This window comes from Trichomycterus rosablanca, chromosome 15, assembly GCF_030014385.1.
Source record: "Trichomycterus rosablanca isolate fTriRos1 chromosome 15, fTriRos1.hap1, whole genome shotgun sequence".
Classification (NCBI taxonomy): domain Eukaryota; kingdom Metazoa; phylum Chordata; class Actinopteri; order Siluriformes; family Trichomycteridae; genus Trichomycterus; species Trichomycterus rosablanca.
The window spans coordinates 29,439,279-29,464,443 of record NC_086002.1 but is presented as its reverse complement, the minus strand read 5'-3'; the positions used below and the strand labels follow the sequence as shown (position 1 = coordinate 29,464,443).

Genomic DNA, 25,165 nt, shown 5'->3' with positions numbered 1-25,165 from the left:
AAAAGCAGTTTCTATACAACAATGTTTGTAGGATGTGAGGAACATTAATATGTGTTTATAAAAAAATAGTTTGACATTAATTAAGCAAACCATATCATACTTTAATAAATTTATTTATCTTTAATATACATTTATTATAAAATAAATTACAATAAAAAAACAAGGTAGTAGGTGAGGAACATTGATTGTTTGCATATCAGAATGCTAAAAATTTCTTGAGACATTTATAGATTTATTCATCTCCAATATAAAATTATCACAGATTTACTGATCTTCATTTAAAATCAATATAAAATAAATATTAACTTTAAATAGGGTTTGTAGTAGATGAGAAACATTGATGTGTTTGTATAAAAGTAGTTTGACATTAATTCATCAATATATTACAAGACTTTAATGGATTTATTTCTCTGTAATAAGTGCAGAGTAAATTCTCTGTTAGTTTTATGACGGTCCGTAACGAGTTAGCTGAAGTTGGCGCTTGCTCGGCGGTTTCATTTAAATATTACTTTAAATAAATACATGTAATCTTAAAATTATTATAAAATAGTTTTTGTAGTATGTAGCCTTAAACTAACTTTACCGCAGTCCCAATCCCAAAACTCCACAGGCAACAGTTTGGACGGCTCAGTGGCATCACAAAGGGGCTTAATGCACGTCATTTCTATAATTCAGATATCTGGAAATGTCATTTTGACTAGTTATAATAACGTTAGAGATATCTTGAATCGTAATTACGGCTGTGTGACCATTCAAATGACGAATCCAGTAACGTCATTTGAGATATCTTAAAAGCCATTCTGACCCGTCAAAATGTAAATGAAGATATCTTGAATTGTTCTTCTTACTAGTCAGATTGTAAAAGCAGATATCTTGAATTGCCATTCCGGATAGTCAAAATGTAATTGTTACTAGTCAAAACTCATATGTAGATATCCAGAATTTAATTACAGATAATCAGACGAAAGCTATTTTATGTTAAAACGGCCTGCCATAGAAGAAAAGCTGCTGCTTAGTTTCTTTTTCACACAGAGCAGGAGAATCAACACATGACGTCATAATAAACCAGCGCACTTGAGGGAGTCTCAGCGGCTCCACCTGCTGCGCATGCGCTGATAGAGCCTGTAAACCTGGACAGTTCACTCCGACTCCTGCATGCGCATGTGTAAACTTTCTCAACACTTTTAAACCGCTCATTTGTGTGAATACAGACTGTCAGACAAATATCATTAAAACTTTACAACTAGAAACAGTTTTACTGATTTTTAATTATTAAACCACTTTGTTTTTGGAGATATTTAATGTGCATAAATATTTCTCAAAGCTGGATTAAACCTACCCCACAACAGTGTGATAAGGTTTTAATAATGATGCACAACCTTTGAATTTGGCATGTATTGCAGTATCTACTTAACATGTATACTTATAAATCAAATTTTATTTAAACTGTGATACAGAGATCATAAAATTTATTGTGAAATCTGTAAATATGTTGTAAACATATCTGTAAACTCCAAGATGTCCACCTCTAGTGTCCCAAAAACATGAAAACAAGTTGGTGCCAATATGATACAAAAATTGTAAATAAGCCACAGAAGTTTTTGGATACTGTTCTGTGGAGTGTTGAAACAAAACTGTAACATTTTGGGCCTAGGTCAACAGTATGTCTGGAGGAGGTCCATGATGCTCCAATGGTGGCGGTCACAATGTGTCCTGCTTTGTCTGAAGTTAGTGAGATAAGGTTGAGCTTATGCTGTTATTTTTTTTTTTTATTTGCTGTTGATAAAAGGAAGATCTTGTGTATACTGACAAACTGCTACACCGCCTGATTAGAAATGATTTGGCTGTTTTCCTCATTTCTACACTGTCCTGGTCTGCTTTGTGTGATGATGACTTTCTCCCTGATGTTTGTCCTAATATCCTTTGTGCTTATCTGATTTCAGACAAATGCAGAATTATGCAGTCTAAACTTCTGTCTCAGCTGGACCTCCACTCTGACAGTCTGATGCAGCTGGTCTGAAAGAGAGGAGGACAACTAGAGAGAAGGCTTAGAACAATCATTGATCAGATGGCAGATGTAAGTGATTCACAGTCATGAGAAACCTAGATAAGTTAAAAGCTATTGACGATGGGTTGTTTTTCCCCTTTTTTATTGCTAGAATTGTATCTTAGTTTAAACCTTTTGTGTCTTATATCTAGGGCCCTACTAAATTCACTGGGAAATTTGCCTAATATCACAGACCTCGTCTTTCTAAATTACACTCATAAACTAAATGATAGAATAAAGGGAAGCTACAATACACTGCACAGCCTACCTTAATAGTTGAAAGATAAAAATCCACACCCCAACCCCCCCCCCCCCCCCCCCCCCCCTTCTTTAAAATAAAAGAAAAAATTGTTAATATGTAAATTATCAGGAGCATAATTCCTTACTGGCTTTTTTGTCATTTGAGCACAGACTATAGAGAGACGATCACGTGTGTAGAGAAGCACACTTTTCCTTTGACTATGGAATCCCCAAAGGGACAAAATGCACTTCATAAGTTTGATGTCAAACAGACCCATTGTCAGCACACTACACCACAGAAGAGTCTCTTACACTTAATTATGATGCTAAAAGAAGCTTTAAGGGGAACAAGATTTTCATGTGATGATGTGGAAGCAGCAGCGCATCAGTGGCTACACACTAAACCAAAAAAATTTTTGCTGATGGCATTAAAAAGTTCATTGTTAGACATTTCTGTAATTTCTACAGTTATTAACCACATACCACACAGCAAAATACTGTAAATAGTTTTTACAGTACGTAACAATATTTTTCACTGCATCATGACAGTTTTGCCTGATGCCAAATACTGAATACAGATATTTACTGTATTTTTGACATTGAGGTAAATTACTGTAATTACCTTTGGCGCCGAACGATTTTATTGACAAGACTCGACCTAATTTTCACCTGTGAAAGTTTTGAACTGACGTTGTTTGCCTAACGTTTCAGCTTCAGAACCACCACATTATCTCAAGTTTTGCGGGAAGGAGTTCGGCAGCTAGGCTATGATTCTATGGATGGATGGAGCCAAGAGGATTTTTTACACCAAAACTGGGAACCAGAAAAAAGGTAAAGAGTCTATGACAGTTACGACAATAAATTAATTGTGTTTAAATGTATTTTGAAAGTTGCATGGATTAAAGTAAGAATGTTTTAAGTACATACACGTTTTTGTTAAAAGTGCTTTAAGCATTTGCAGTGATTTAAATAAACAATCTGATATGTTGCAATAATTGTCTGTGTGGATTAAATAGTAGTATTGTGTAAGCTATAAGTAAAAGAAGTACAATGTACAGAGTTTTTTTAAATTTAAATAATAAAATTAAACAAATAATTACAGTACTGTACAATTAACCTAAGTTTTTACTGTGATGTTACTGTAAAAGCAAAATACAGTTATGGTACTGTAAATTTGAATTACGGTAACTTACTGGCAACAGTGTTGAAATTTGAAATGTCTAACAGTGTTGGTATGACGCTGGAAATAATGCATTGGAAGGTGACTGTAGAAAGTGATGTACTGTTTTTTTTTAAATTTGTAATAAATACAGTTTTAAAAAGTGCAGAAACTTTTTGAAGAACCCTCGTACATACAGACACACACTTGATTCTGTTAAAATACGGCTCAGATATGAAGTTCCATGAGCTGGTGAAGCTTAGTGTATAAAGATGTTAAGTAATGCCTAGTTCACACTACACGATGTTTGCCCTGATTTTCGCTCGGCGACTGGCCGGCGCTAGATTTTCCGGCTCGGGAGCAACATGCCGTTGTTAGGATTTTCGGAACATAACATAAACTCAATATGGGAAGTTTTATGGCATTTTCCCCACGTGGCCCTTTGTTCAAAATGGCGCCACCATGTTTCCTTGGTAGGGTCCCTCCGAGGGGGGGGGAGGCGGAGCCTGGGCTTTTTAGCACATTTCATTGGCTCCACCAGCAGTGAAGGAGGAGGAGCCTAGATTAGTTTAAAAAACCGCGCGCTCAGACGCACTGGGTCTTTTTGGCTGGCAACCATCTGGGTTGCAGGAGAAAAGGAACGCCGATCGGCTTAGCTCTGACATATATTCACAGATCGTTTTTTACACTTAATAAAGTGTTTTGAAGAGTACTTTCTGGATTCTCCGACTGCTTCTTCAGAGCCTCTCGACAAAAAGGTTCGTCACAACAGATGGTAGCAGACGATGGTTCAGTTGCATGTGAGGGAATGCGGGGCGTGCCAGGAGAATAATCCGAAACCAACCTACAGGTTACCTATCGGAAACTTCCCAGTACCAGACGCACCTTTTAAAGAAATTTGTATTGATTACACTGACATGGGTCCAGACAGAGTGGTGAAGGGTTATCGTTACCTACTGGTAATGATAGACAGATACACAAAGTGGGTGGAAGCCATACCTGCTAGGCGTGAAGATGCCAAAACTGTAGTGAAATGGCTTAAGACCGAATTGATTCCAAGGTATGGTGTACCTACAACAATCAGGTCGGATAATGGGACCCACTTCAGCAACAAGCAACTACAAGAAGTGGAAAAAGCCCTGGGTATAACCCATAAATTTGGCTCAGTGTATCATCCGAGTTTGCAGGGTATTGTAGAAAGAGCCAATCAAACAATCAAGACCAAATTGGCCAAAGCCTGCTATAAATCCAAGATGACTTGGGTTGAAGCATTGCCATTAGTGCTCATGTCCATGAGGAGCTCCCCTAGGGGGGACTCTCATTACTCACCTCACCAGCTGCTGACTGGTCGACCCATGTCAGGTCCGCCTCGAGATAGAGCAGTAGGCAAAATGTTAGATTTGTGGGATGAAGAGTTGGACAATTACATGGAAGCTTTAACTAAGTTTGTTGTCAGTATCTCTCCCCAGAAACCGAAAGAAGGAGAGGAATGAGTACCATTGGTGTCTGAGGTGGAACCAGGACAGTGGGTCAGGATCAAGGTACACAAAAGGAAGTGGGATCAGCCGAGGTGGACCGGACCATGGGAGGTGTCTGAAGCCACTTCACATGCAGTCAGAGTAAGAGGAAAGAAAGGTAACAACTGGTATCATCTGAGCCACTGTGTCCGTGCTGAACCTCCGACCAGAACCCTCGCAGGGACTGGACAGGATCTGCAGGCACCCATCCTTGAGGGTGATTCCTAATTCTGCTTAAGGCGGGTCAGACTAGTAAGAAAAAGGGGAAAAGCGGTAGACAAACCGAGGTGGTGAGTATAACACAAATTGAGGTTTGACCTTAGATACGGGAGTAGCCCAGTAATAACCATGATGTGGAAGCAGCAGCGCATCAGTGGCTACACACTAAACCAAAAAAATTTTTGCTGATGGCATTAAAAAGTTCATTGTTAGACATTTCTGTAATTTCTACAGTTATTAACCACATACCACACAGCAAAATACTGTAAATAGTTTTTACAGTACGTAACAATATTTTTCACTGCATCATGACAGTTTTGCCTGATGCCAAATACTGAATACAGATATTTACTGTATTTTTGACATTGAGGTAAATTACTGTAATTACCTTTGGCGCCGAACGATTTTATTGACAAGACTCGACCTAATTTTCACCTGTGAAAGTTTTGAACTGACGTTGTTTGCCTAACGTTTCAGCTTCAGAACCACCACATTATCTCAAGTTTTGCGGGAAGGAGTTCGGCAGCTAGGCTATGATTCTATGGATGGATGGAGCCAAGAGGATTTTTTACACCAAAACTGGGAACCAGAAAAAAGGTAAAGAGTCTATGACAGTTACGACAATAAATTAATTGTGTTTAAATGTATTTTGAAAGTTGCATGGATTAAAGTAAGAATGTTTTAAGTACATACACGTTTTTGTTAAAAGTGCTTTAAGCATTTGCAGTGATTTAAATAAACAATCTGATATGTTGCAATAATTGTCTGTGTGGATTAAATAGTAGTATTGTGTAAGCTATAAGTAAAAGAAGTACAATGTACAGAGTTTTTTTAAATTTAAATAATAAAATTAAACAAATAATTACAGTACTGTACAATTAACCTAAGTTTTTACTGTGATGTTACTGTAAAAGCAAAATACAGTTATGGTACTGTAAATTTGAATTACGGTAACTTACTGGCAACAGTGTTGAAATTTGAAATGTCTAACAGTGTTGGTATGACGCTGGAAATAATGCATTGGAAGGTGACTGTAGAAAGTGATGTACTGTTTTTTTTTAAATTTGTAATAAATACAGTTTTAAAAAGTGCAGAAACTTTTTGAAGAACCCTCGTACATACAGACACACACTTGATTCTGTTAAAATACGGCTCAGATATGAAGTTCCATGAGCTGGTGAAGCTTAGTGTATAAAGATGTTAAGTAATGCCTAGTTCACACTACACGATGTTTGCCCTGATTTTCGCTCGGCGACTGGCCGGCGCTAGATTTTCCGGCTCGGGAGCAACATGCCGTTGTTAGGATTTTCGGAACATAACATAAACTCAATATGGGAAGTTTTATGGCATTTTCCCCACGTGGCCCTTTGTTCAAAATGGCGCCACCATGTTTCCTTGGTAGGGTCCCTCCGAGGGGGGGGGAGGCGGAGCCTGGGCTTTTTAGCACATTTCATTGGCTCCACCAGCAGTGAAGGAGGAGGAGCCTAGATTAGTTTAAAAAACCGCGCGCTCAGACGCACTGGGTCTTTTTGGCTGGCAACCATCTGGGTTGCAGGAGAAAAGGAACGCCGATCGGCTTAGCTCTGACATATATTCACAGATCGTTTTTTACACTTAATAAAGTGTTTTGAAGAGTACTTTCTGGATTCTCCGACTGCTTCTTCAGAGCCTCTCGACAAAAAGGTTCGTCACAACAGATGGTAGCAGACGATGGTTCAGTTGCATGTGAGGGAATGCGGGGCGTGCCAGGAGAATAATCCGAAACCAACCTACAGGTTACCTATCGGAAACTTCCCAGTACCAGACGCACCTTTTAAAGAAATTTGTATTGATTACACTGACATGGGTCCAGACAGAGTGGTGAAGGGTTATCGTTACCTACTGGTAATGATAGACAGATACACAAAGTGGGTGGAAGCCATACCTGCTAGGCGTGAAGATGCCAAAACTGTAGTGAAATGGCTTAAGACCGAATTGATTCCAAGGTATGGTGTACCTACAACAATCAGGTCGGATAATGGGACCCACTTCAGCAACAAGCAACTACAAGAAGTGGAAAAAGCCCTGGGTATAACCCATAAATTTGGCTCAGTGTATCATCCGAGTTTGCAGGGTATTGTAGAAAGAGCCAATCAAACAATCAAGACCAAATTGGCCAAAGCCTGCTATAAATCCAAGATGACTTGGGTTGAAGCATTGCCATTAGTGCTCATGTCCATGAGGAGCTCCCCTAGGGGGGACTCTCATTACTCACCTCACCAGCTGCTGACTGGTCGACCCATGTCAGGTCCGCCTCGAGATAGAGCAGTAGGCAAAATGTTAGATTTGTGGGATGAAGAGTTGGACAATTACATGGAAGCTTTAACTAAGTTTGTTGTCAGTATCTCTCCCCAGAAACCGAAAGAAGGAGAGGAATGAGTACCATTGGTGTCTGAGGTGGAACCAGGACAGTGGGTCAGGATCAAGGTACACAAAAGGAAGTGGGATCAGCCGAGGTGGACCGGACCATGGGAGGTGTCTGAAGCCACTTCACATGCAGTCAGAGTAAGAGGAAAGAAAGGTAACAACTGGTATCATCTGAGCCACTGTGTCCGTGCTGAACCTCCGACCAGAACCCTCGCAGGGACTGGACAGGATCTGCAGGCACCCATCCTTGAGGGTGATTCCTAATTCTGCTTAAGGCGGGTCAGACTAGTAAGAAAAAGGGGAAAAGCGGTAGACAAACCGAGGTGGTGAGTATAACACAAATTGAGGTTTGACCTTAGATACGGGAGTAGCCCAGTAATAACCATGAGGTGTTTAACTTTCAGAGGACTGTGTCACCTGCTGGGACTTTTCGAATTGTGCGACTTTGCAAAAATAGCTGCTCCAGAGGCGAGATCAAAAAGATCCCTTGAGCAAAACCATAGAATCCCCACCAAGTGCTTCGAGATTGAGATAGATTACAACCGATCCACCAATGTGTTGTTTGATGTGTGCAGAGTAGTGGATTGTGGTGAAGAAAATAGGTGGAGGGGTCATCATATTTATGGCTGCGCCTTCTATCCCTCACCAGAACCCTACTGTCCCACTTGGGGATCAGTGTTCACTCATTCGAACCCAAATTATAAATTTCATTATGACCCGACGGTCCGTTCATCAAGGGGGCATGCATTAGGTTTGGACGACAAGCCCCAAGCCTATCTCGGCACAAAACTTCAGTTGCGAGGAAAGACAGTTCGTCTAACCCTACCCAAGCTGTCTAGCTATGGGTGGGGTCCCCAACTTAATTACTATTTTACCTTAGGAGTAGATGTACAAGGCGAGGACCCATTGGGCATAGTGTGTGTAAAACCAAAGACGACCATAGTTACGAACAATATAACTGGCAAGATAGAGGAACTAGGGGAAAGTAGTCAGAAGTCACAGCCGGTTGCCATAGCGACAACGGAAATAATGGCCTGGCGCGATCAGTTAGCGGTGGAAACTGGGATGAGTAGCCTAATATGTGGTTAGAATGGGTCAGATTTACAGTAAAGAGCATAGATGTTAAAGATTGTTTTGTATGCGCAGCTGCAAAACCTAATTTGGCCACACATCCAGTAATTTCAGGAAATTGGACTTGCCTACTCTCATTGTTCAATGAGATTGAGCCAGTAGGGTGTGAGAACTTGTCCCACCCATTAACTCAGGAACCAACCCCAACTAACATCAAAGCCTATAAAGGCAATTACACCTGTTTCAGGAGCAACAAACCAGGACCGATAAAAAGGGGACATTTTTCAGAAGGATGGTTTAAGGAAACCATTATCCTGGATAGTGATGGGAATTATACAGGCAGCCAGCTGAATGCACAAAAATTCAGTAGGGCGGATTTAGTATGGTTGTGTGGAGATATGAGAATCCGGCGAAGGTTGCATGGGAATTGGTCTGGGGAGTGTGCGTTGGTCTTTCTGATTATGCCTTTCAGAATTTACAAGCAGCACGGAGTGGAGGATGCCGCGGACGTCCTGACCAATCACCACAGCCATCGAAGAGACACCCGAGAGGTCAAACCTGGCGGATCCTTCGACAAGACCGTGTGGATTGATGGTATAGGGGTCCCAAGGGGGGTCCCAGATGAATTTAAGGCTAGGAACCAGATTGCTGCAGGGTTTGAAAGTGCACTCTTTTGGTGGGTAACTATCAACAAGAATGTAGACTGGATAAACTATCTCTATTACAATCAGCAGAGATTTGTTAATTTCAGTGTTCAGGCCATTGAGGGACTGAGAGACCAGCTAGACCAGACTTCACTTATGACCATACAGAATAGAATGGCATTAGACATGTTGTTAGCAGAGAAAGGTGGAGTTTGCCAGATTGTGGGTTCATCGTGTTGCACCTTCATCCCTAATAATACTGCACCCGATGGTAGTGTGACACGAGCTTTGGAAGGATTAAGGGCTTTGTCACGAGAATGGAAGGAAAATTCAGGGATAGACAATGAATGGGTCAAGTGACTAGAAAAGATATTTGGACCATGGAAGGGAGTTATTACGAGTTTGGTGATGTCAGTATGTGTGGGATTGGCAATTTTAGTGGTATGTTGTTGTTGTGGTGTCCCGTGTATCAGGGTACTAATAGAAAAATTTGTAGTAGAAGTAGTGAGTAGAGGAAGTAGAGGGGGGCAGGATCCACCAGTTATCCAGATGGTGTTGGCTGATTTGTCTAAATATCATATAGATGATGAGGTGGAGGATACCCTTGAAGGTGGGCCGGAAGACCCACTTCGAGCAGCATAAGTGCTACTAACTCTGCTTAATTAAAGGTAAAACCGACCAGACAAGATGAGGAGAGAGGACCAGCACTACGGATCATACACCGTGATGAAGGAAGGAGACTTGGAAGGACTGGCAGAGGCAGACTCTGTGGGGGCTGGGAGACCCATTCCAAGGGACAGAAGTGTCACCAACTGGACCTGCCTACAGGGAACAAACCACAGCAGAAAAGCCCGGCAAAACCGACTATGTGGAAGAAGAGTCCAGTGGAGCCAACGGAACGGAACAAGAAGATGGGGGAGGATTTAGTTAGACTAGGAGAGAAAAACATACACATATAGTTCGCAGACACATAGACCATCTTTGAAAACACTAGTTAAGTGCAACACACATAGTTTAGCTACAAAACGCAAGGGGTTAGTTCAGGATTGTTTACGATGTATATATGTTTGGTACTCTGCTATTTTTAGGAAGGATATTCTCTGTGTTTCATCGGATAAATGTTTGTGCCGCTGCGGAAACAGGTAAGACCGACAGGGGAGAATCCATGAGACAGTAGAAGCTATGCAGAGAAACAGGAGCTATGGGCCCCTTCTGAATATCTGCAGCTCCGTCCGGTGGAGGGCAACCTGAGCGGACTTCCTGTAGAAGCTACGCACCCATTGTTTTTATTTTTCTTCTCGCTTTTGATTTCCTATTTTTAAATTGCTTTATTTTGTTTTCCTATTCTTATTTTATTTTATTTATTATTTTTTGTTTGTTTGTTTGGTTTAGGGGTAGGAGCTGTTGCGATAGGTACGGTTCCTTTAATTTGACTGGCAGCCTTTTTATTTTTAGATACCTTTTATTGTAAGAATTCAGCCCAGTGGCCATGTAAGTCAGAAGGGGTTAAATTGGGGGTTGCTGACGGCTATCCTTTTCTCCTGGAATCTAGAAACACCTAACCTGAAGTTAAAAGTTAATGTGAAAGCATTAAGATGCTTTCAAGGGGGAATGGTTAGGATTTTCGGAACATAACATAAACTCAATATGGGAAGTTTTTATGGCATATTCCCACGTGGCCCTTTGTTCAAAATGGCGCCTACCATGTTCCCTTGGTAGGGTCCCTCCGAGGGGGGGGGGGCGGAGCCTGGGCTTTTTAGCACATTTCATTGGCTCCACCAGCAGTGAAGGAGGAGGAGCCTAGATTAGTTTAAAAAACCGCGCGCTCAGACGCACTGGGTCTTTTTGGCTGGCAATCATCTGGGTTGCAGGAGAAAAGGAACGCCGATCGGCTTAGCTCTGACATATATTCACAGATCGTTTTTTACACTTAATAAAGTGTTTTGAAGAATACTTTCTGGATTCTCCGACTGCTTCTTCAGGGGCTCTCGACAAAAAGATTCGTCACAACAATTGTATTTACAGTATATACTGGTGCAGAATGGAGTATACAGTATACACTAGTGCACTATTCAGTATACAGTATGTAGTGTTGCTGTATGTAGTGTACAGTATATACTGGTGCAGAATGAAGTATACAGTATACACTAGTGCACTATTCAGTATACAGTATGTATTGTTGCTGTATGTAGTATACAGTATATACTGGTGCAGAATGAAGTATACAGTATACACTAGTGCACTATTCAGTATACAGTATGTATTGTTGCTGTATGTAGTGTACAGTATATACTGGTGCAGAATGAAGTATACAGTATACACTAGTGCACTATTCAGTATACAGTATGTATTGTTGCTGTATGTAGTATACAGTATATACTGGTGCAGAATGAAGTATACAGTATACACTAGTGCACTATTCAGTATACAGTATGTATTGTTGCTGTATGTAGTGTAGAGTATATACTGGTGCAGAATGAAGTATACAGTATACACTAGTGCACTATTCAGTATACAGTATGTATTGTTGCTGTATGTATTATACCAGCGATTCTCAACTGGTGGGTCGCGACCCAAAAGTGGGTCGCGGACACGTTCTGGGCGGGTCGCGGACAGCTTGTAAAAAATAAATACATTAAAAAAAAATGTAAAATAATTAATGCTCATCTGATTTTGTACTCGTCTTTTATCTGGAAAAAAAAGAGACAGAGAGAGGCACGCATCAGACGCGCACAGCATTCTCGTTGCCATGGTAACCACCATTCGTTTGCCGGTTACCCTTCTCTTTAAATTTGTAATGATGTTCGGAGGCAAGATGGTGAAACGCAAATATAACCCGGAGTATTTGAAATGTGGATTTTCGTTCATTGAGGACAAACACGGACAGAAACCCCAGTGTGTTATTTGTAATGCTCTCATGCTGGCACATGAGAGCATGAAACCATCCAAACTAATGCGACATTTACAAACGAAACATCCCGCATGTAAAGACAAGCCGGTGGAGTTTTTTCAAAGACGACTTCATGAGCTGAAGGTATCACAGAAGTGTCTGACAGCATCTTGCTCCTAACAAGAACATGCACTCCGGGCGTCTTACCTATCTTTGTGAAAGTGGCTTTTCTACCTTGGTCCAGCTCAAGTCAAAGCAGAGAAACAGGTTGAACACTGAGCATGATCTAAGAGTAACTCTGTCTACTGTCACCCCAGACTTTGAAACTCTGATCAGAAGTAAAGTACATGCCCAACTGTCTCACTGACTTCCACAAAAGACAGGTTAGGTGAAAGCATCTTGTTTTGTAGCCTTATTTATTTTATGCAGTTTTGATATTTAAATTTATTGTAGTAAATTTTATACATGCAGTTGGCATGATCCTCCTCAGTTTTTTTAAAAACTTGCTCTTAAATTCACTTTGCATGCATATGTATGTTTAAATGTGTTTTTGAAGGCTATTTTTCAAAAATAAATTTTTTTGGTTTGTATTCTATAAAAGTGGGTCGCGACTTAATGACCATGAGAAAATGTGGGTCCCGGGCTGAGACCAGTTGAGAACCCCTGTATTAAACAGTATATACTGGTGCAGAATGAAGTATACAGTATACACTAGTGCACTATTCAGTATACAGTATGTATTGTTGCTGTATGTAGTATACAGTATATACTGGTGCAGAATGAAGTATACAGTATACACTAGTGCACTATTCAGTATACAGTATGTAGTGTTGCTGTATGTAGTATACAGTATATACTGGTGCAGAATAAAGTATACAGTATACACTAGTGCACTATTCAGTATACAGTATGTAGTGTTGCTGTATGTAGTATACAGTATATACTGGTGCAGAATAAAGTATACAGTATACACTAGTGCACTATTCAGTATACAGTATGTAGTGTTGCTGTATGTAGTATGTACGAACTCGTCGTCTTCGGCTGGTTCTTTTACGACTCTGCACCCGAGTTTGTGAGCGACTTATCGGCAGCTTTGATCTCGTCCTATGATCATTCTCCATTCAAGTGGCCATAAAGTAAAAGTGTCTTATTCTTCTTTCCCAAAGATGGATGAAGGATTCCTGGATCAACTGTTTAAGCACATCGTGAGTTGGGACCCGGAGATCTGCAGCTCAGCAATGCTTCCTGGCTCTTCAAGTGAGTGTCCGACATTTCATTTTACCCCACGTTACACGTCGTGAAGGAGAGTTTGTATTCTCACTGATATCATGTTGAAAATGTGTGTGTTTTTCGTTGATAGGATCAGCTGACCGAATTCCTCCGAGTGGTTTTCTCGCAGCCACTGGAGCTTTATGAAGATCCCAAAGGCCTGGCTCATGTGGTGCTGGAGCCCCTGAAGCGGCACGTCCAGCAGATGCTGCAGACCACGAAGAAATACTGAGCAACCCTCTCCATTTTACACATAGATATAATGTTTAGATTGAACAGCTCACTTTATTGAGAAACACTTTCTTATCAGGTTCTTGTTGCTCAGATTTCTCGGTAGGTAAGTATGCCGTTTTTATCGTTTCTATAATGAACAAACACTAAAGTTGGTCGTGCTTCTCTTTCACAGGTTTATCAGGGTATTTTAATAGCTCTTTTGTCAGTTTTATTACCACTGATAGATAATGATAATACTTTTTTATGATACTTACTGTGATTTATGTTATGTTGTGTATGAATGAAAGTGATTCCACAATAGAGATGAATTATTTAAAGATGTGTTTTGGGTTTAAAGCATTTTAGTACGTATACGGTCATTTTTTTTTATTGTGAACTTGTGTATTGTTTGTTTGTTTGGGTTTTACACTTGTGGTTACATTCATGACAAGAACGGTCGTTACACTCATTACACAAGGTTCATCACACGAGTTTATGTCTGCAACACAGTCTTGTCTCCAATTCACCTCACTTGCATGCCTTTGGACTGTGGGAGGAAACCGGAGCACCCGGAGGAAACTCACACGGACACGGAGAGAACATACAAACTCCACGCGGAAAGGACCCGGACCGCCCCACCCGGACCTTCCTGCTGTGAGGCGACAGCGCTACACACTTTGCCGCCGCGCCGCCCACTCGTGTATTGTGTTTGTAATTCCTAGTTAAATAAACTGCTTTTGAATCAATGTTTGCCGTGTCTCATTTTTATTGACAAAATGTGCAGTTACATTGGATATCACATTCTGGTCTGGTTCTATGTCTGATTCTACAAGCCCAATTCAGAAAGAGTTGGGACAGTATGGAAAATGCATATCAAATAAAAACACAGAGCTCCTCACATTTAGTTTGACTTGTATTTCATTGCAGACAGGATGAGCCTGAGCTATTCCATGTTTTGTCTTGTCGACTCTTTTTTATTTATTAATAAACGTCCATTCGTGCGTTTCAGGCCTGCAACACAATCCACATTTTGTACAGCTGAGAATGTACGCATATAAAGAGAAATGATCAAAATGACCCTTTAAAATTGACCCATTTTGCCCAGCAACATTCGAGGAAACCAGTCACTACAGTCAACTTGACCTAAACCACAGGGTCGGATCTCATGTGACAAAAACGCTTTTCACAAAAGTGATTTTGTTCATTCAAACATGCACGTAGGACATTTTCTGACATTTCAACAACAACTAGTTCAAACACAACATGCAGACACTGATCTCCTAAAATTCTAGTCCAGTGCTCAGGGTCAACAGGAACACACTTTTCATGTTTCTAATAGAAGAGCAGCACATCACCGCTGTCTAAAACTCCTTTACTGGCAGCAGTACTTGTGTCTGTCCAAAGATCTCTCATTGTTGTGTACAGGCTGAACAGCACAGAGATGAACACTGTTCAACTGTTCACCCCAGTGATCAAATAATATCAACTGAAATCCTTATGAATGAATAACTAATAAGAAATTGTTCACGTTCATTCGAGCAAATCACTGTTACTCTGTTTCATGCTGACTTTTCACTTTCTCACCAAGAGCCAATTGGTGTGACTCTTCTGAGAGTCGCTGACCCAGTCCGCCAGGTGTGAATTGGGGTTCAACTGACTGCTTTATGAATGGCTGACCAATTGGTGTGAGCTCTTTTCTCCCTGTTATGAAGCAGTTTTCTCTTTTGTCTAAAAGTGACGCTGCGTCTGAAACGCACCGCGGGTGTTGTGCTGGAGAGAAGATAAGAGTTGTTTTGCCGCCTGCATGAGGAATACACGTTCACGTCTGTAACAAACTCTACCAATCTGGCAACCGCGTCGAGAGGCGAGAGCTTCTAACACTTTACATGCTCATAAAGGAGATCATTTTCAAATCTGTCTGATTGCTGTTTGTTCCTTGCTTACTTGCAGCATCAATTTGTGCCATTTGAAGGATTGTTGGATGTTTATGGGCTATCTGTACATGCGGATGCTGGACTTGGAGTGGAGGTAAGTACGAGTTTATAGTTGTGCGCCTGATTCGACTCTTTGTTTTTCTTGAAAGACATTCTCCACCTCATTTACTGTGTGTAATGTTCTATAGGTGTTGTTCACTTGTACACCTGACATGCCATACATGCTTCTAGTTCTTATAAACTCCACATGACATTTCAAATATTTATAGATCTGTAGGTTATATATATATATAGTTTTTAGTTCTTTATTTGTAGTACGTGCATGTGTTTAGGTGTGCACTCACACGATGGACTCTGACATACATATACACACACTTACACAGTTACATTTATATACATTTATGCAAACACTCACACATGCACACACAGATACATACACTAACACCAAATGATATGCACACCATGAACAAATACACACACACACACTCATGCACATGCACAAACTAACTCTCACATAAATCCATACATACACACATCTAGACTGTGACACGTAACTACTCCATACACACACACACACACACACACACAAACTTACATGCACGTACACCACCATACACACAAGAGATCCACACACATAAACACACACATGTATACTCATCACACACTAGCACTCATGCATACTCACACACACACACACACACCCCAGCTAGCACAATCATCTGGCCCAGTTCCCACTTTTCTATCGGCACAGTCGGCCGAGTGTCCGAATCGGCCAGAACCAATGTAACCAGATCTGGCCCAGTTGTTACCACAGCTGGGTTTGGCCGGTGCTCGTAGAAACGCGTGCGCGCCGACGCTGGTTGTCCGGCTGTGGTCCAGCGTCCAGTCTCTGATTCAGCGGCGGCAGAACGAGCGTCACCATGGCAACAGTGCGACGCGAGCCGTTGAAGAAGAGGAATCGTTCGTTCGTGTGAGGTAAATAAACATTTAATCTTAACAACTTTTTACTTAGTAAAATGTAAGCAGAAAGTCTATTAATGAGTTTTGAAATAAGATAGAGAACAATTTGGAAATGAAAACTGTTTATGGTAATGTTATCTAGTGAGTTTCAGGTTAACTGGTGGTCTGAACTGAAACACTTCAGGTAACGTTAGCTTAAAGGCTAACAGTTTCTAGCATTAGACAACAGCTGCTAAATAATTAAAGTTCATTGAATACTGTGGATAACGTTAACTTAAAAGCTACAATAAGCAACAAGAACAACAACAACAATAATAGTAATACAATAATAAGCAACAGACGACCTACCATCTCTGACTACATCCACAAGGTGGACCAACAAAGCAGGTGTGTATAATTTAAGAGTGGACAGTGAGTGGACACGGTATTTGAAAACTCCAGCAGCGATGCTGTGTCTGATCCAGTCATATAAGCACAACACACAGTAACACACCACCAACCACGTCAGTGTCACTGCAGTGCTGAGAATCATCCACCACCTAAATAATACCTGCTCTGTGGTGGTCATGTGGAGGTCCTGACTATTGAAGAACAAGGTAAAAGGGGGCTAACAAAGTATGCAGAGTAACTGATGGACGACAGTGGAACTGTAGAGCTACAAAGTGCACCTATAGATAGATAACTTTATTAATCCCATAGGGAAAATCAGTAAATGGTTAGTAAACTATATGGTTAGTGGAGCTGATAGAAAAAGAGTATACATACAAAGAGGTGGTTTTAATGTTATGGCTGATCGTATATAATTTTATAACCCAAAGATTGTCCCTTGTATTCTTTGTAGATATTCAAGTGTCCACTACCATCACTGAGCCACATTTGCTTATTCACCTCTCATACATGAGTAAAAACTATGAACACTACTCTGCAGCATCTAACATCCGGTGTAGATCATCAGCCAAGGTCACAAGATCCAGCAAGAAGGTTCTGGGTTCGATCCCCAGGTGGGGCGGTCTGAGTCATTTCTGTGTTGTTTGCATGTTCTCCCCATGTCCGCGTAGGTTTCATTCGGGTGCTCCGGTTTCCTCCCACAGTCCAAAGACATGCAAGTGAGGTGAATTGGAGACACTAAATTGTTCATGTGTTTGATATAACCTTGAGAACTGATGAATCTTGTGTTATGAGTAACTACCGTTCCTGTCATGAATGTAACCAAAGTGTAAAACATGAGGTTAAAATCCTAATAAACAAACAAACAGTACTTCTTTATATTGTATATATATATATAATTTACTTTTATAATTATTATTCTTATATGCAATTATATGTTATTTTCTATATATAGTATTTATATAGCTGTCATTTTGGTTCACTTTTATAATTGGTCTTATTTATAATATTCTGATTATTACTATTATACTACTTGCTGCAATTATCTTAATAAAATACTTTCTACTGCACAATCTGTAGTTAATCTGTAGCATAAATCTACTATTTTTTCTATGAGGATGTGAAAGGAGAAGAAAACAGTAAATAAATGGTATTGTAGTGTTTCGGGGGCTATTCCGGCCCAGTTATGGGAGAGTCGGCGGAGATCTGGCGTCCGGATTTGGGCCAGTGTATTTGGCCCGATTCTGGGCAGTCATTCAAAAAGAGTCAGAGCCGACACGGGCTGCCGGTGTTACCGGAGTGTTATTGCAAGGTTGTCTAAAGTTTTCAATAATTTAAAGGTTAGTACAAGGTTCCCTTAAGGTTTCAATAATTTTAAGGTTACGGGAACGTTAGGGAAACGTTCCCACAACTATAATGCACAACCAAACGGGAACGTTCTATTTCCGTAAAGAAAACTTTCCTGGGGAACCAAAGGGCAACCAAAGGGCAACCAAAATGATCCGTTCCCAGAACGTTCTGGGAACCAAAAACTAACGTTCCCTGAACGTTCTGGGAACCAAAAATTGTTAGCTGGGAGGTAAATAACACTTCTATTTAAAAGAAAATCTTCCATTTTAAGAAGCTCCAGCATTGTAGAAGGCTATAAAAAGTAAAATCAATTTTCAATGCTGATTTAGCGTAATAGTGTTGGTCAGTCTGTATCATATTCTTGAAAAGAAAATTAAAATTAGTTCTCCATGCATTCACACTGGCATGTTCTGGGATTCAGTTGAGTCTCATCAGTACACACAAGTTGGCAGCCAAATGATAAAGTATTGCAAAGGAATATCTTTGAAATTCTTCCTCATAATGTTAAGGTTGCTATGTTTTGTTTTTTCACTTGTCAAAGAAAATGAAGAGAAAAAAAGCTTATTATTAGTATGCAGGTCTTCGTGATGTAATTGTACATGGCACTCACTGCCTGTATAGGTAAATGAGTGAGTGACCACATAAAAAAAGTATCAGTTTCTGTGCCACCCCTGTGTGAGCAATGGTCTCAGTCTGGCCACCCCTGTGAAAATTGTCTGGCTCCGCCACTGCCCATTTGTTCTTTCAGCTACATGACAGTTAAGCACCCTGGACTCGACCTAGTCCTGCTTGGTAGCTGTGTTTTACTTCGCACTAAACAGCCTATTTTTCTAGTAGAAAAGGAAGCTCACATCCGCTTATAAATACATGTGGAAAACACCAAGGTCTGGTTCGCTCTTTTCAGCCTGTGTCTACAAGAAGATCGGGTTTCCTCAGCATATTTTTACGTGTAATAAGATGTGAAATGTGCGCTGCGTCGCTTTACGCATCAGGAGCGGTGTGCTGTTTTAGCAGAACACAAGGAAACAGAGCATCGTTAGGTTCCCTTTGCGGGCTTTTACATGAACGAGAGAGCTTATGTTCGGCCGACGTGCACTTTATTACCTCGTATTTTATATCAGGACTTGTATTTTAATCATTATTTGCCATGAGAAAACACAAGTGCGCATGTGTCACGGAAGCACACAGACGCTGCGCTGGTCGAGCTGAGTCTACACAGTTCTCATGTGTGCTATAAAGCCCCGCCCCCTCTCGTAAGAGGGAGGAGTCTCTGTACAACAGAGCACAGCGCTTCACTCGCTCTTTCTTAGCGCCGTTTTAACTCCAACAACGATGGTAGAAGAAGCTCCAGCACCGGCCAGCTCGGCCCCCGCCAAGGCTCCTAAAAAGAAGACCGCGGCCAAACCCAAGAAAGCGGGTCCCAGCGTCGGCGAGCTGATCGTCAAAGCTGTTTCCGCTTCCAAGGAGAGGAGCGGCGTGTCCCTGGCCGCCCTGAAGAAAGCTCTGTCTGCAGGTGGATACGACGTGGAGAAGAACAACTCCCGCGTCAAACTCGCCGTCAAAAGCCTGGTGACCAAGAACATCCTGGTGCAGACCAAGGGCACCGGCGCCTCAGGCTCTTTCAAGCTCAACAAGAAGCAGACCGAGGCGAAGAAGCCCGCGGCCAAAAAAACCGCCGCTCCTAAAGTGAAAAAGGCCGCAAAGAAACCCGCCGCTGCAAAGAAGCCCAAGAAGATAACAGCCAAGAAACCCGCCGCTAAGAAGTCCCCCAAGAAGGTCAAGAAACCCGCTGCTGCCGCTAAGAAAGTCACCAAGAGCCCCAAGAAGGCTAAGAAGCCGGCGACCCCCAAGAAGGCAGCCAAGAGTCCTAAAAAAGCCAAGGCAGCCAAACCCAAGACCGCTAAGCCCAAAGCGGCCAAGGCCAAAAAAGCTGCACCCAAGAAGAAGTAAACATGTTCCTGTTTTCTTATCTTCATTTTCTTAAAACGGCTCTTTTAAGAGCCACCTATATCTTCCTCTAAAGAGTCGCGTTTCCTAAACACATACAGGTCCTTCTCAAAAAATTAGCATATTGTGATAAAGTTCATTATTTTCCATAATGTAATGATAAAAATTAAACTTTCATATATTTTAGATTCATTGCACACCAACTGAAATATTTCAGGTCTTTTATTGTTTTAATACTGATGATTTTGGCATACAGCTCTCTCAAAAAATTAGCATATTTCATCCGACCAATAAAAGAAAAGTGTTTTTAATACAAAAAAAGTCAACCTTCAAATAATTATGTTCAGTTATGCACTCAATACTTGGTCGGGAATCCTTTTGCAGAAATGACTGCTTCAATGCGGCGTGGCATGGAGGCAATCAGCCTGTGGCACTGCTGAGGTGTTATGGAGGCCCAGGATGCTTCGATAGCGGCCTTAAGCTCATCCAGAGTGTTGGGTCTTGTGTCTCTCAACTTTCTCTTCACAATATCCCACAGATTCTCTATGGGGTTCAGGTCAGGAGAGTTGGCAGGCCAATTGAGCACAGTAATACCATGGTCAGTAAACCATTCACCAGTGGTTTTGGCACTGTGAGCAGGTGCCAGGTCGTGCTGAAAAATGAAATCTTCATCTCCATAAAGCTTTTCAGCAGATGGAAGCATGAAGTGCTCCAAAATCTCCTGATAGCTAGCTGCATTGACCCTGCCCTTGATAAAACACAGTGGACCAACACCAGCAGCTGACATGGCACCCCAGACCATCACTGACTGTGGGTACTTGACACTGGACTTCAGGCATTTTGGCATTTCCTTCTCCCCAGTCTTCCTCCAGACTCTGGCACCTTGATTTCCGAAAACAGTACTTTGGACCACTGAGCAACAGTCCAGTGCTGCTTCTCTGTAGCCCAGGTCAGGCGCTTCTGCCGCTGTTTCTGGTTCAAAAGTGGCTTGACCTGGGGAATGCGGCACCTGTAGCCCATTTCCTGCACACGCCTGTGCACGGTGGCTCTGGATGTTTCTACTCCAGACTCAGTCCACTGCTTCCGCAGGTCCCCCAAGGTCTGGAATCGGCCCTTCTCCACAATCTTCCTCAGGGTCCGGTCACCTCTTCTCGTTGTGCAGCGTTTTCTGCCACACTTTTTCCTTCCCACAGACTTCCCACTGAGGTGCCTTGATACAGCACTCTGGGAACAGCCTATTCGTTCAGAAATTTCTTTCTGTGTCTTACCCTCTTGCTTAAGGGTGTCAATGATGGCCTTCTGGACAGCAGTCAGGTCAGCAGTCTTACCCATGATTGCAGTTTTGAGTAATGAACCAGGCTGGGAGTTTTTAAAAGTCTCAGGAATCTTTTGCAGGTGTTTAGAGTTAATTCGTTGATTCAGATGATTAGGTTAATAGCTCGTTTAGAGAACCTTTTCATGATATGCTAATTTTTTGAGATAGGAATTTTGGGTTTTCATGAGCTGTATGCCAAAATCATCAGTATTAAAACAATAAAAGACCTGAAATATTTCAGTTGGTGTGCAATGAATCTAAAATATATGAAAGTTAAATTTTTATCATTACATTATGGAAAATAATGAACTTTATCACAATATGCTAATTTTTTGAGAAGGACCTGTACATAGCGGCTCCCTGATGCCCGCAAGTCAGATAAAATCTCCCGGAATCTAGAACGAGCGGCCAAGAGCGCACACAGACGACACAGACTTTTTTCCCGATCGCGTGTGGGAAAGAGAGCCAGAGTGATAGACAGGCCGTACTTGCTGTGGTAGCCTACCTTGTGGTAATGCGCTCCCCCCGTGTGCATATTCATGAAGCGCATGCAAAACAAGGAGGGTTCTGGTTGGCCTCTTCTCTGCAAAGAGTATGTCAGTCAGCCAATCAGTTTTTAGTGTGGGTGGGCAGTGTTTTTTTTTCTCTCCTGGATAGCATGCATTCAGTGAGTGAGAGAAGGAGGCAGGGCCTTCCAAAAAGAGAAAATACAAAACTAATTTCACCTCTGACTACTCGAAAGTGTACCCATGTTTGATAAAAGTGAAAAACAATGTCTTTGCTCTACTGTTTGCCATAGTGATTTCAGCATTGCCCACGGTGGGCTAAATGATTGTAAAAGGCATGTTGAGGTGACAAATATACATATTAGCCTTCTCAATTAGTTGGCTAGTTGCCAAGTATGCGCTGATGGCCGAAGCAAGTGGCGATGAAGTACAATGAAGGCTTGCATAATTCCCCAGAATAGGCCAATTTAGCCTATGTTGTAGCCCAAGCTGTAAAAAGTTGTTATGCACAGTCCTGTATCAGAAAGTAAAGTTCTGTTATCACCCATATTCTTTGGTGTGTGTGACAGGTTTTTTATTTATTTTTGTCACACACTTTTAGAGACAATGTTGAAATTATTACTGATTCTGAATCATCAATTTAACTGCTTTTAGTTTGATCTGCAATGCAGTCTGGGTAATATTATCAGATCTGCTATCTGGACTTTCTAGATTTTGGACGCCTTTAATTTCTCTGATTGATCTGATTATTTCTCTCCAGGTTGTGGGAGTGTAATCTAACAGAAAAAAGTGGTAAAGTTCTGTCCTCAGTTCTCAGTTTAAACTCCTCCAGTCTGAAAGTTCTGAACCTGGGTTACAATAACCTGAAGGATTCAGGAGTGAAGCTGCTCTCTGCTGGACTGGAGAATCCACACTGTAAACTGGAGATACTGGAGTAAGATCTTCACTTTCACACTGTAGATACAGAAGATCATTCATACAGAAACTGTTATTGATGTGTGTATGAGTTTGATATTTTACTCACTTTCGCCACACAAGATGTTGTCTGGTTGTGGATCTGAATATGGAATGTGGATCTGAGGTGGAAGTTTGTGTGTGATTTTTTTAAAATAATTTTCATCTGCAGGTTAAATAGCTGCAGTATTACAAATGAAGGTTTTACTGCTCTGGCTTCAGCTCTGAAATTTAATCCATCATCACGTCTGAGAGAACTGCATCTGAACGACAATCATCCAAAAAAATCAGGAGTAAAACTGCTGAAGGATCTACTGGTGGATCCACAATGTAACCTGGAGGAACTACAGTGAGTCACTGTTTATACACACACCTAAACACACACACACATGCACACATTACACACACACCCAATGGTATTGTGAAATCAGAACTGCTCATTAGCAGAACTTCATCTGTATCAGGGTTCTTCAGTGAACAATGAATCATGTAAAATGTTCTATCATTGTTCCAGCTGGTATTTGTTGGTGTTTATACTGGTTCTGATTGTGTCGAGTCTGATAAGTTATAAACATCTGATCAGGTCTGATCTCTTCTACAGATTCTGATTCTAATACATACTTGAATTAAGAGAAGAAGAAGATGAAGAGCAGTGGAGATAAACACCTTTTACTCTTAACACTGGAATTCTACATGGTGATGCTTTGTTCAGCTTCTTTATGTTCTAATCTGTAAATTATCTTTACATCACTTCCTGTACAAGATCAACACTCTCAAACCCATACTGAAGTGCTGACGGATTCATCTCTTCATTCTGTACATCAGTACTGTGTACAGTGAAATACACAGTTCAGTGAGATTGGAGAGTCCATCAGGTTACTGCTAGTAGCTAGTGGATTCTCCCCTACCCACAATCCACTGTGATCCTGTGATGTTTCTACCAGTAACCAGTAGTTTTTGGAATGGTATGTATTTGCAAAATTATGATTCAGTTTTTATTTACATTTACATATTTGACATTTAGAAAATACTTTTATCCAAAGTGACTTACAGTACTGTGACAGTTTACTGTCTAGGCAATTGAGGGTTAAGGGCCTTGTTCAAGTCCAGTACATTAACCACTTGGCTATTTAACCACACATTTTAACTAACTGATTAAAGCAATAAACTACAATAGATTAAAATGATGATAAACAAAGTGATGATTCTTATTAATGATGTTAAATATAGAAGATAATGATAATGTAAGTATTTGATAAAAGATGCAGTAAATGTAGCAGTTTTGTTAATGATTAATAATAATATTAACCCTCTGACACATAGTGGTCACTACAGTGGCGGCTATTTAATAGCTGTTTTTTACAAGCACAGGTTTCCATGCTTCAAATGTATATCAACCTCTACAGTGGACACTACAGTTTCAATCATTTCACTTCTACACTGATGTAATGTTCATTATTCAAACAAAATAGTCTAACAAGATAGATATTAGTGTGCTATTTAAAACTCTTAACAATTTGTAATAATGAAACATAAAAAAAAATGAATAAATAAAATTATTATATATATATATATATATATATATATATATATATATATATATATATATATACAGTGTATCACAAAAGTGAGTACACCCCTCACATTTCTGCAAATATTTCATTATATCTTTTCATGGGACAACACTATAGACATGAAACTTGGATATAACTTAGAGTAGTCAGTGTACAACTTGTATAGCAGTGTAGATTTACTGTCTTCTGAAAATAACTCAACACACAGCCATTAATGTCTAAATGGCTGGCAACATAAGTGAGTACACCCCACAGTGAACATGTCCAAATTGTGCCCAAATGTGTCGTTGTCCCTCCCTGGTGTCATGTGTCAAGGTCCCAGGTGTAAATGGGGAGCAGGGCTGTTAAATTTGGTGTTTTGGGTACAATTCTCTCATACTGGCCACTGGATATTCAACATGGCACCTCATGGCAAAGAACTCTCTGAGGATGTGAGAAATAGAATTGTTGCTCTCCACAAAGATGGCCTGGGCTATAAGAAGATTGCTAACACCCTGAAACTGAGCTACAGCATGGTGGCCAAGGTCATACAGCGGTTTTCCAGGACAGGTTCCACTCGGAAC

The 25,165-nt window shown here is 40.9% G+C and overlaps 1 pseudogene; it reads left to right on the top strand.

The window, feature by feature from the left end:
- The window catches only part of LOC134328698 (NACHT, LRR and PYD domains-containing protein 12-like), a 228,595-nt pseudogene extending 204,882 nt beyond the window's left edge, over positions 1-23,713 (top strand).
- Positions 23,714-25,165: the final 1,452 nt, after the last annotated feature.